This window comes from Megalopta genalis, chromosome 8, assembly GCF_051020955.1.
Source record: "Megalopta genalis isolate 19385.01 chromosome 8, iyMegGena1_principal, whole genome shotgun sequence".
In the NCBI taxonomy this organism is placed as follows: Eukaryota; Metazoa; Arthropoda; class Insecta; order Hymenoptera; family Halictidae; genus Megalopta; species Megalopta genalis.
The window spans coordinates 13,413,711-13,427,132 of NC_135020.1; the positions used below are offsets into that span (position 1 = coordinate 13,413,711).

A 13,422-nucleotide genomic window follows, 5' to 3' on the forward strand; every position below is an offset into this window, starting at 1 on the left:
AATTCGTACGCGCGCGGCCGGTTGTTAACTCGTTTGCGGCGGAAAGATACGCGCGTAACTCTTTGCGGTCGAATTGTCTTTCGTTTTTCGCGATCAACAGCGGACGCGCGCGATCGTTATCTTAACGCTGTGTAATCTTGTCCATAAATCGTCAACTTACTTGGGTATTATTTAATAATGTTATTATTATTTGTTATTGTTATATTTCTTATATATAATATATTTATATATATTATATATAATGTAATAATAACAAAAATATATATATATATTTTTTATTAAATAATACAATTATATATAAATAAATATATCAATTATTATATCATATTGATATTATTATATTAATATTAAAATAAATATATATATTTATTATTTGTTATTATTGTATTATTTAATAAAACATTATTTAATATAATGTAAGAAGTTCTTCTCTAATTAGAATTTGAAAGAAAATTATTAAGCTCCTTTTAGACACATTTTAGTCATTAAAAAACTTGTTTATAGGCATCCGGCAAATACTGTCTCAAAAATACGCGAATATTATTTACTTACGAAGAGTTTTGCTTAAAGAAGAGTATCGCATTCTGTATTTACATAATCTTACGTTATTATCAGATTACGGATTTTTATGCAACATCCAAATTTTCCAATACGATTGTTCGAAACAGAAATTATATAAAACTAAATTATTTCTTGTAAACGTTTTAATAAATTAAAAATAAGGTTGTGAGAAGTGCTGAAAAGATGAAGGAATGAAGTAAAAGAAAATGAGCGTTCCATCCTGATAGAGGACTCACCAGTAAGACTACTGTAAATTCTCCTGAATTATAAACAAAAATGGACACCTTAGGAATAGAAGATACGATTATTCGCCACAATGCAAACGCATTGTCTAATAGCCTCATTGTCTAATTAAATTCTTATACAACAACACACTTTTACCGCGAATGCGTAAAATCCGTATTCCGATTATAAGAAAACGCGTCGGACGATTCTTTCTCGAAACTCGTATAAAATGAAATAATAATTGCAAAGTGGACCACATAAAATAGCGAAAAATAAATAAACGATAACTTGACAGACAAATAAATACGATGTAACGGTGGAAGCGCGAGAACACCGCGTAAGCCGGGGGCTGGAAGGAGATACGTTAATCTCTGAAATATCTGCGACACGAAACGAGGCGTGGAATCTCGAAGAACCTCGGCAGTGTCATCGAACCAGCCCCTAATTCTCGCCCCTCCGCCTTACGGTGGAAAGCACCGGTGTCGCGAACACGCGTCGGAAGTTCATCAAGTTCGAATTCCCGGCTCAAGTTCAGTGAGTTCAAGCTGGTCGCCGCTCCTAATTGCGGCCTTTCCCCCCGGCCCCGCCGCCCTCTGCCCGGGTCCCCCTTATATATATCAGCTCGGCGACCCTTACGAGTGGCGTGCGGACTGGTTATGGACTGGTTAGTTGATGCACCGCTGCCGGCAGTGGACTCTTCGGCGCCTCACGCTACTTCCATTCCAGACTCTGCGGCGTCCCCTTTCTACCCCCGCCCCCTTCTGCCCCCTTTTCAGCCCGCGTCCCACCCTCCAACGCTCTCTTTTTCGTCCCGCCCTCGGACCCGGTGGTGTCTCTCCCGCGCACCCCTTAGTCAGCCCGTTCACGCTCGAACGGAGCCGCGTGTCGGAAAAACGAACCAGACGGATACGGTTTTTCTTCTTTTCTTTTTTTTCGCGAATAACGTCGGGCTCAAAGGGTTTTCTCCCCGCTGGACAGAGAAATGGAATTCTCGAGACGGCCACTCTCGATCGTTCGAGCACCTTTTATCAGAGATTAACTAACCCCTTGTCTTGCGAGAACGAGTCAAGCCCGCGAATTCGATCCCCGTTTAACGGGTATCGTTAACGCCCCCACGAGGCCTCGGTATTCTTTATGGTAAACGTACCCTATTGTGCTACCTGGCCCCCTCCTGAAACAGTGGCACAAACAATGGAATAGAAATTGAATGGAGCTCGCGACAGTGGTCGTAAAAATTCTGCCCGTATTCTAGGACATCGTTCTTTATAAATGTATAAATAGTTATAAATATAAATATAAATTTATATATTATAAATTTGTATATCTTAAATTTATATATTATATAATATAAATATATAATATATAAATTTATATATTAAATTTATATATATTGTAAATATAAATTTATAAATATAAATTATAATTTATAAAGTAAATAAAATACTGTCTTAAATTAAATAAAATACTGTCTTAAATAAAATAAAAATACTGTTTCTAAATTAAATAAGGATACTGTTACCTAACAATTAGCTGTAAGAAAGAATGTTTACTTTACAGTAAAAGAAAAGATATCGAACTGGAGTTAAGACTTTGCTGTATATTTTCTATAATAGTCTTCGTATTTAACTAATTATTTTTAACAGTATATTACATGATATAAACACCCCCAAAAAGTGAAATATAATAATTGAGATAAATATAATAAATGAAATTAATATAGCAAATAAATATAATAAATAAAATAACCATACAAATAACCAAATATTTACTCAATTATAATTGTTATTAAGCTACCGAGTTCTTCGTCTGTGCTCAACAGTTCACTGCGGTCGCATGAAATCAAAATTATAATTCGTACAATCTGCAAAGATCAACGAAGTGTTGTTCCTATAAACTTTTACCATTTAATTCCTGTCGATTCAATTATTTCGTTTGCTTTCTCGACGCAGCTATTATTCGGCAGTCAAGCAGACGCAGATTGTTCCACACAAGAAAAAGAAAGTAATTCAAAAGTTCAAATCCTCGTAGCTCTCTCGTCCACGTGAAATGGAACAATCGTACAATTTCCCCAAGCAACTTTCGGAATTACGCAATTCGAAATGCATTACGAACGCGCACGCGATGATACTTATTTCATTAAATTCGTTCGATACAGTTATTGCGTAACGCGAAACAATAATACTGAAAGCGCGGCGTTATTGCCGCGCGGACAATATCGTGATTAGAAATACGTGTTCAAAAACGAAAGAGCGTTCTTCGATCGGCCCCGGCCGATGTGTTACGTGGAAAACCACCCCATCCCTCTCTCTCTCTCTCTCTCTCTCTCTCTCTCTCTCTCTCTCTCTCTCTCTCTCTCCCCTTCCAATTATTTTATCATTCGTTTTCTCCCCACGAGCACGTCGATCGACTGCTCGCTCGCTCGCTCGCCCCCGTTTTACCTCTCGAGTAATGGCGGGGACGGCCAGGAAACGTAGGAGGTCCTTGGGAGTTCGTGTCACGACACTGCCTGGTCACGCACGCCGCTTGTTTGTTGAAAACATGGCGGTGCTTGTAAAAATAAATCATTTCTCCCGTCGCGGCAGAGACGACGACGAGAGCCCCAATGGATACTGATGGCTAGCCATAAAACCGGCCGTTTCAATCGGTTACGTTGCCGCCGTTTTCTTCCGGAACGTCTGCGAATTTATTAACTACAGTTAAGGCCCGCAAAAGCGTTAGTACACCTTGTAAAATGTAATAACATTTTTGGAAGTCAACGAAATCGCTTGAGTTATTTTTAGACGATTATTATTATTTAATTATTTATTTAAGTATTTATTAAACGATGACTAAAATGTTTTTTAATTTTGATATTACTTGGGATGCCAAAAAAAATAAATAAATGAGGAATTCTCGTTTTTTAACTTTTTTATTTGAAGCTGTAACAAAAATTTAAAAAGATGCCTCTCGCAGATCTCGGTGATTTATATACGTGCTGAAAATTTGGTAGGAATTGGTTAATCCAGAGTCGAGCTACAGGCGTTGAAAGATTTAAAAAACTGGAGATTTCTTCCAGTTTTTTGTGAAAGTCGTGATGAAACTGCGATTTTTGCCACTTTTAATCTGTTATCACTCATAACAACGTCAAAATAAAATTTCTTAATATTATACTTAATTTTCTTTTTTAGATGATAGAGGGACTAGTTTACTAGACGATGGCTAAAAAGCTCCTTTTTCTAATTTTGCTATTGTGTTTTTGCTTGGAATGAAAAGAAAAGATTAAAAACCCTCGTTTTTCAATTTTTCTATTTGAACCTATAACGAACATTTAAAAAATGCCTTTGTAAATCTTGATAATCTATATGCGTGCCGAAATTTTGATCGAAATCAGTTAACCCGGAGTCGAGCTACAAGCATTTCTTCCAATTTTTACGTTAAATTTCTTACAGTTCAAAATCGTGATAAAACTGCGATTTTTGCGATCTTCAATTTGTCGTAATAGACAACAACGTGAAGCGATTTCCATAAAATTGTCAACATCCATCCAAGTTACCCAGAAAGACATTTGTTTTAAATTGTCGTTATTAGGTCAGATAAAAAAAGTTAAAAAACGAGGGTCTTTTATTTCTTTTTGTCATTCCAGATGATAGAAAAATTTTTAAAAGGCGTTTTGGTCCCCGTCTGGTAGACTAGTTCCTCTGTCGTCTAAACAAAAATTTGAAGCACTTAGTCCAGTCTCAAAAAAGTGATCGCGTTTTAAAAGGTGTACGAACACTTTTGTGGGCCACTGTGTACGTACAACCGTATTTATGCGAATCAACATCGACGCTACACCGTTCGGGTAATATGTTACGCGATTCGCGATTAATGATCTGCTACCAAATATTCGATTTCCAATTGCGATTTGAAACTTCAGCTCCAATTATCGTACAATCGAAGTTAACAGTTGGAGCAAATTCCGATTGATAATTATCCAATAAATCGTCGAATATTTATGCGGTAGTAATTTTAGTTTGATCTATGAATAGAAATCGATTAACTCCGGTGCACTTGTAATTCTGATATTCTACAGAAGCGATTAATTAAACGATTTAAAACCATTGACCCGCGATCATCTGTAATTAGAAATTACCGACAATGATGGCGCAAATGTTTAATTCGTTGCTCAGTGTTGACTGGTGCATACATACATACATACACGCTTCGCGAAAGCAAATTTACCGATAAAAATCGGTGAATTAGACATTAATATTTCTAATTAATTTCTAATTCAATTTCTTCATTATTCTCTAAGCATCTAACGCACAATTACAAATTGCTATTTTATACTGTTTTATGAAAGTAAGAAGGCGCGTTTCGAGCGGTGATTTATATCGTGTTCGAGGAGATAAATTTATTCACGCACAGAAATGTGCATTTTATAATTCGCTTTTGCAATCGTCATAATATAGAATGGCAATTGGGTTCACCGTTTAATTGATGGTTTTATCGAGACTGCGAATTTGTGGCAAAATTGTATAAAAATACAAAGCAATGGAAATATAATATATAATATAGAGGATATTCCAAAATTATGGTATTTCCGGGAAATGAGGGATTCCTCAGGTGATCCGAAGCAACTTTTTCCTTTACAAAAATTTTCTCCGAGGTATCGTTAACGAGTTATTAACGAAAAACACTGACCAATCAGAGGCGAGCACCATTGGCGCAAGGCGACCGAGTCAACGAGCTCACGCAGCACCGTTTCGCTGATTGGCTGAGCCGTGTCGCGCCAGCCGAGCGCTCGCCTCTCATTGGTCAGTGCTTTTTCGTTAATAACTCGTAAACGAAGCCTCGAACTGCATTTTCGCTAAGGAAAAAGTTGTTTCAATTGACCTCAGGAATTCATTTCCCGAAAGTATCATAATTTTGGGACACTCTCTATAAATCGAAACACAGAGCAATGGAGAGGCATTTGAAGAATATAAAACTCTTGTTACACACTTCTCAATTTATCGACGCTACTCACCATTTACTAACCAAGCATTTAACTGCTGCAATTAGACTCTGCTTGATTTCTTTTTTCCTATTTTGTTCAAATACAACGCTTAATTAAACAACGTATAATTAAAAACAGCCAACCGGTTGAAAGAAGAAGCGCGTGATCGGTTATCTTTTCTTCTGCACAATCGATACCAAAAAAAAATATTTAATTTGCATGAAAATCCGCTGCCTAGTTGTAACTGGAAAGGTCGAAATCGTTCGAAATTTGCGGGAACAGCGAGCCTTAGCTCGACGGAAGCACGAAATTGGAATTCGTAAAGTGGTTCGCGGATGCATTTTCACCCCGAAGCGTTTAACCCATTTGTAGCCTATGAGAGCCCCATTTGGGAATTTGAAGAGACGATAGAGCGGAAAGTCTTACGGAATCGTTCGGTAAATATTTGATGGCCCGCGTTTCGTTCGCGTCGCCGGTTTCCCGCAAGGGGGTAGCCCGGGAAACACGGGGGGTGAAGGGGGGGGGCGACTCAATCGTTCATCGTTTCGTGATCGATCACGGGGCACGGCGAGAATTCATCGAGTTATCCTTCGGCAATATCGACAGGACGAAAAAGTTTCTCCTTGTCCGACAGGCGCTTTTGCCCCGGGAAAATTGCTTTCGCGTTTTTAACAGAAAGTCGATAATCGGGGTGAGCGCGGAGAGCGAAGCAAGTAAACAACGTTGTCAAAGCGGAACGAATTCACCGCGGGAGGACCGGCTATATTAATATTCATCATGCTCGAACGCTACCGGAAGAATGGAGCCGAAGCGCGCTTCGCAAAGCGTATTCGCGCGTTATTAAGCAACTGTTAAATAATTTTCCCAACGACGTCGCCGTGTCGCGCGCCCCTGCGAGATTTCATATTTCCGCTGTTGGAACGCTTCTTGGAACACGGCCGAACTTCGAAAGTGGAAGAAATATGGACTCTGCTAACTGGGAAAAAAAAGAAACACCGGCGGCGGAAAAGAAAGCAAACGGGAAACTGGAAAACAATTATCGGAAAAGGTTTTACGAGAGAGAAAAAGAGAGAGAGAGAGAGAGATCGTGAAGGATGTCGAGTGAACAATGAATAATGAAAAACATATTCTTCATTTCGCTACGAGTCACAGATTCCTAGCAGTACGACTTCTGCGATTACTATCGTTCCGTCGAAACAACGAGACTACCTTATTAAGCTGACTCTCTAAACAGAAACCAACAGCAAGTTCCAGATGCGTGGTTTACGTTATTATTAAACCACAGTTGATTCTTTCAACCGTATAATCACAGAAACTTCTCCCGGCAACCGTGCAACGAAGCGCCCGTTATGCACTCGTGATCCGCAGTTGCAACCAAATCAGCGCAGAATTTCAGACTTTCGGATGCCATTTGCGTTTTGCCAGGATTTCACCAGTTGTGGGATATTTGACGAATGTCGGCGAACTGTAGATTCATTTTCTAAATAATAGAATAAACATTATAAAGCGATTTTGTTAAAAATATTTCAAAGCTATTGGAAATGTTTAATGGAATAACTCTTGTCTGTATGATATAATATTTTAAGATTTATTTAACGTAGTTGGGGTAAGCGAATGTAATGGAAATAGTGATTTCTGTTATGGTAAAGAAAATTTCCTGGTAATAGTTTACTGGTAATAATTATTTGAAATAGTATCTCGTGTGTCTAATTAATGTCTATTAATTATTTGACATTCTGTTTCGTACGATTAATGTTTATGAATGAAAATAAACCTGTGAAAAAGGTACGAACACATATCGTTTCGAAAGATAAGATTTTTTCTTGTATTTCTTATCTTGTATCGATTAATGAATATAATAATGAATACAATAACGAATATAATGAATATAATAGTGATTATAATGAATATAATAGTTAATATAATGAATATAATGAATATAATGAATATAATGAATATAATGAATATAATGAATATAATGAATATAATGAATACAATGAATATAATGAATACAATGAATATAATGAATATAATGAATATAATGAATATAATGAATATAATGAATATAATGAATACAATGAATATATTGAATATAATGAATATAATGAATATAATAATGAATATAATCTCTAACGTCTGCTTGCTTTCATATCGCAGATATTTCGTTGGCAAGAAAGCGATTTCGGTTTCGGAACAACATTTACAACGCTCTCTATGTGTGACAACATTGTGTGAAGAAACAACGCGTGGAAAACACTTTCTTGGCAACCCAATGATACGTATCTCAAATGTAAACACGAATGCGAATACACATACTCGCGGTTGCTTGGTCGATAAAATTTCATGGAAACAACACATACACGAGTGTTTCATTTCGCGCGGGATAAAGAAAATTCTCCGTAAAGAAAATATCTATTTCCATCAGGTATCTCAGGTTCGCACACATTCTGAACTATATATCATTTAAATACTTATTATACATATTGTTGCGACGGCAACACCGAAGGTCGAACGTCCCTGGCCATCCCTTGAGCAATTAAGCGATGCCTGCGACAGTAAAAAATGCACCCAAACGAAAATACCCTTCGACCCGACGAACGGACGACACGACTCATAAATTCCATATTTCCCAAAAACGGAAAATTTACAACCCGAACTTTCGAACAGTTTCCCACTCCTCATTTCAAGTTCCTTCCGACACACCCATCTCCAATCAAAAACGCTTCATTTCCTCCACCAAAACCCACCATCCACCAATCAACAAAAAAACCGAGGTGACAAGCGGAAAGGCACCTAGAACGTTAGACAGAACGGCTAGAACCACCAGAATTGTTAGAACCACCAGAACTGTTAGAACGGTCAGAACTCGTAGAACTCTAAGAACGCAGATAACGCATCGCTAAGACCATAGCTGTACTATAATATTAAAGTGTACATAAAAGCAACCAGCGACTTCATTAAACTTAATTCCATTTGGAAACAACGCGCATATACACATATATTCGTAAGATCGACGAAGTATTTCACAAGTAGTATCTTAATTTAATACAGAAATAAATTGCAATTTCGATCGAAGCGACACAGTTGAGGAGAACCGGTGTCGGAAACAGATATTTGTATATCCTTGGTCGAAATATTTTCATCGAGGCCCGTTCGACGTACCCAATGCAGATAGCATTAAAAGGGGAGAACTACGAGAGCCGCGGCCACAACGGAGAAACCCGTTGCAGGGAGAAACGGAATCGAAATAGCCACTCGATTTAGCCGCACCCACGGCCGGGGGTCCCTGGGCATCGCGGTTTTCGTGACGCGAGCCTCGTGTGTCTCGTGATTCTTTAACGAGCCGCGAACATATGTACGTGGCTCGCTGCCGGACGTTTTTCTCGAGGCCTTTTTCTCGCCGGCGTTCCAGCGACCGCAATGAAATCGAAACGGCGAATCGCATGGGGGTCACCGTTCGCCGCCGAATCGCCATGGTAAATTATGAACGTCGCGTGCCGACCGGTCTCTCTCCCTCTCTCTCTCTTTCTCTCTCTCTCTTTCTCTCTCTCTCTTTCTCTCTCTCTTTCTCTCTCTTTCTCTCTCTCTTTCTCTCTCTCTTTCTCTCTCTCTCTCTCTCTCTTTCTCTCTCTTTCTCTCTGTTTCTCTCTCTCTCTCTCTCTCTCTCTCTTTCTCTCTCTTTCTCTCTCTTTCTCTCTGTTTCTCTCTCTCTCTCTCTTTCTCTTTCTCTCTCTTTCTCTCTGTTTCTCTCTCTCTCTCTCTTTCTCTCTGTTTCTCTCTCTCTCTCTCTCTCTCTCTCTCTCTCTCTCTCTCGTATCGATTCGTCTGTCCGGACTGTGCGCTTACCTTTTTCCGGACGCTCGTCCGTCTTTTCAATTTCCAAGCGACCATTGGCGTCGCCGGGACCGTGGAAACCCAACCCGAACCGAACCGCCCGAGCTGCATTATTTATTCCTCGATTATACGGTTCGGTCTTTCGCTACCACGCAACAGACCAAGCGACGCTGCTGCCGCGGCTTGAAAACTTAATTAACGGATCATGGGATTTTATTGAACGGTCATCCTCGCGACTACGCGTTCTTCGGACGTTCTTACGCTAATGCGGCTGTTGCTGTTTGGATCTACGGTAATGTCTCTCTAACTGACGCTCAGATTCTTGACATAATCTTGGCGATTTGGGAGAAGGAGATACGATTATTCGAGCCTTGCGGCTCGTGTTTATAGTTACGAATTGTCGAGAACTGTAGAAACGAGCTGCAAGGCTCGAATAATCGTATCTTATTTTCCCAGATTTTGATTCGCCAACGATTCGTTTTTATAATTACGAATTGTCGAGAACTGTAGAAACGAGCTGCAAGGCTCGAATAATTGTATCTCTTTTTCCCAAATTTCGATTCGCCAAAGATTCGTGTTTATAGTTACGAATTGTCAAGAACAATAGAAACGAGTTGCAAGGCTCGAATAATCGTATCTCTTTTTCTTAAATTTCGAGTCGCCAAAGATTCGTTTTTATAGTTACGAATTGTCGAGAACAATAGAAACGAGCTGTAAGGCTCGAATAATCGTATCTCTTTTTCCCAAATTTCGATTCGCCAAAGATTCGTTTTTATAGTTACGAATTGTCAAGAACAATAGAAACGAGCTGTAAGGCTCGAATAATCGTATCTCTTTTTCCCAAATTTCGATTCGCCAAAGATTCGTTTTTATAGTTACGAATTGTCAAGAACAATAGAAACGAGCTCCAAGTCTCGAATAATCGTATCTCCTGTTCCCAAATTGTCCATTTTTGTGCGCAATCTGAGCGTTAGTTAGAGGAGACATTACCGTAGATCGGCACTGAAGTATCGCTTCTAATGTCATGTTCTATAATCCGCGGACTCGATTAGAATGATTCACTATTGTAAATGTCATTAGAATCTTCACCGAAGACCAGGCGTCGGCGACCTATGACCCGCGTGCCACCAAGTGACCTATTTTGACATTTTGACGATTATATCAGTCTTTGTAGTGATTGAAATTATAAGAATTATTATTGGAAACCTGTTCTCTCCCCAGGGAGGAACGGAATCGAAATAGCCAATAATAATAATTTATTTCTATGAAATTTCCATCCCAAATCTAATTTACCCTATAACTACCATCATAGAAAAAGTTACTTTGAAATTTTGCTCAGATGAGTTTTTCTTGTTAAGCTATCGAACAGTATAATACTCATACTCGTTAAGGAATCTCTAAAAGGCAATTTTGATCATCTTAATCGGTTAGGCTCTCTTTATGAAACATGATGATAGTCGAATTGGAAAATCTCAGCTTCGCAAATTTTGTTTCATTCGACAGGGCGTAAATTAACGATTATTCCTTTGAACGTAGGCATATTACCTCATTATACGTGAAACGGGATGGTTGAAATACATTAGCGGGCAGTTTCCGGATCGTTCACATTACGTGGGCAGATATTATGTCATTCTATGTCCGATCAAATACATACAGTATTCATATTATCGATAATTATATTTATCGTATATACGTATTGTATACAATGTATACATATTTTATATTTATTATATTATATTTATATTATGTTTGATATATTATATTTATTATATTACATTTATATTATATTTATTATATTTCATATTTATATTATATTTGGTATATTACATTTATACAATGTATACATATTTTATATTTATTATATTATATTTATATTATGTTTGATATATTATATTTACTATATTTTATATTTATATTATATATTTGCTATATTACATTTATATTATATTTGATATATACATATACATATTTTATTGTATAATATAAAATGCATTTTTTAATCGAACAACCGTGCATACAATATACACAGTAATAAACAATATAAAAAATTATACGTCGCACGCAAGTTCTTTTCATCGCGTGTTGGTATCGCTTCTCGCCTAAAGGAATATTTTTGATTCGATAGGTTTATATATATATATTCCTTCGACTAAAGGAATATTTTTGAACCAAAACCACACTAGCGTGTTTCGGCCCTTCAATTCTGAAGTTTCCATCTAACACAGTTCCTCTAAAAATGTGATCAAAGCAATATCAACGTAACGAAAAGAACGACGCGTTACATTTCCTAGCAAAAACGACGATTAACGGCAACGAAGCTGTTAAAAAAAAGCAACGAGCACTATAGGCTACCAAGCTGCGAGATCGCGTAATTACACATCCGCATAGAACCATAGACGGTCTGAAATAAACATCGAACAATGACGCAGACAAACTGCAAACATTCGTTGGAGCAGCGCGCGCGCGCGCATTTCACACTCACTTTAGAAAGAACGTTTTAATTAAGTTCGTACAAAAGGGAGGAGGAGAGGAGGGAACACCGGCAGAGAGAAACGGTTTCCTCTTCGAATGAATCCTTTGGCTTGCTTTTGCGCACACTCTAATAAAATTAATGTAGATACCGGCTAAACGGTGAATCGTGAATTGTGCCGCGCCGCGAGATCCGCGGCGAAATGAAACGCACCGGGAATGCGCATTGCGAAGATACCCGACTAATGAAATGCTCGCGCGCGCGCCGTATCTGCAAATAGCAACGTTACGAGTAATTTAGCCGAACGTTAATTAGCATGTAACGAAGGAGCGTAGTGGGTCGAATCACGGGATTTTCATTGTTAGCCGGCGGCCGAGTCCGTATGCGAGTCGCGCGTTCCCGATTCCTATGCTAAACGCGTATTATCGCATTATAGCCGCACGAGCGAGCGTCGCCGTCACGTTCCGCTTCGTTTTCGAGGCGACGACACCGTACGGCCGAGAATTTTTACGCGCGTGCCGCGCGAGGATTGATCGGCCCGCGCCTGGAAATTCCGTGCGCGACTCTCGGCGACCGTTCCGCGAGAGGATCCGTCGTCGACGCGATTCGGTCCTCGACTCCGCTGCGCGTTTAGACGACCGAAAACGCGGCCAAATTAATATTGTATAATTATATATATATATATATATATATATAATTATACAATATTAATTGTATAATAATAATAATAAATTATACAATATTAATTATATTATATATATATATATATATATATATATATATATAATATAATTATATTATATTATATTATATTATATTATATATTATAATAATATATTATTATATATTATATATAATTATATTATATTATATATATATAATATAATTAATATTCTATATAATAATATTGTATAATTTATTATTACACTGTATGTTACAGTTTAGGGCAAGTTCTAGGGCTTCCGGGGCCGCTGATTACGGAAATGTGGGTTCTTAATTATGAAAATATCGAATAATATGTTTTCGATTAATCGTTCGTTGGCAAACGAACGTCGCACAATAGTCGGTTTCCATATAAAAAAAAAAACGATAAAAAAGCATATGACAATTAAAATGATATATTTAAGCCTTACTTTTTCATTCTATGTTATGTATAAAATATTCGCATTTCATTTCATATTGTTATATTTGTTCTTTTCTTGGGATGGAATGATGGAAACAAATGCAGTGTTTTCATTGTTTATGGACAGATTTTGTAAAAATACAATCTTTGTTTTCGATTAAATCACAGCTCCAGGTATAGTTATATATGTATATGGTTTCATAAAATTGATACTAAATGTATTCATTTGAATTATTCCATTGTTTGATCGTC

General features: G+C 37.8%; 1 protein-coding gene across 4 annotated transcripts in view; it reads left to right on the top strand.

Annotated features, from left to right (window-relative positions):
• HnRNP-K (Heterogeneous nuclear ribonucleoprotein K) overlaps positions 1–13,422 on the top strand; it is a 301,352-nt gene that overhangs the window by 150,530 nt on the left and 137,400 nt on the right. The window lies entirely within an intron of this gene.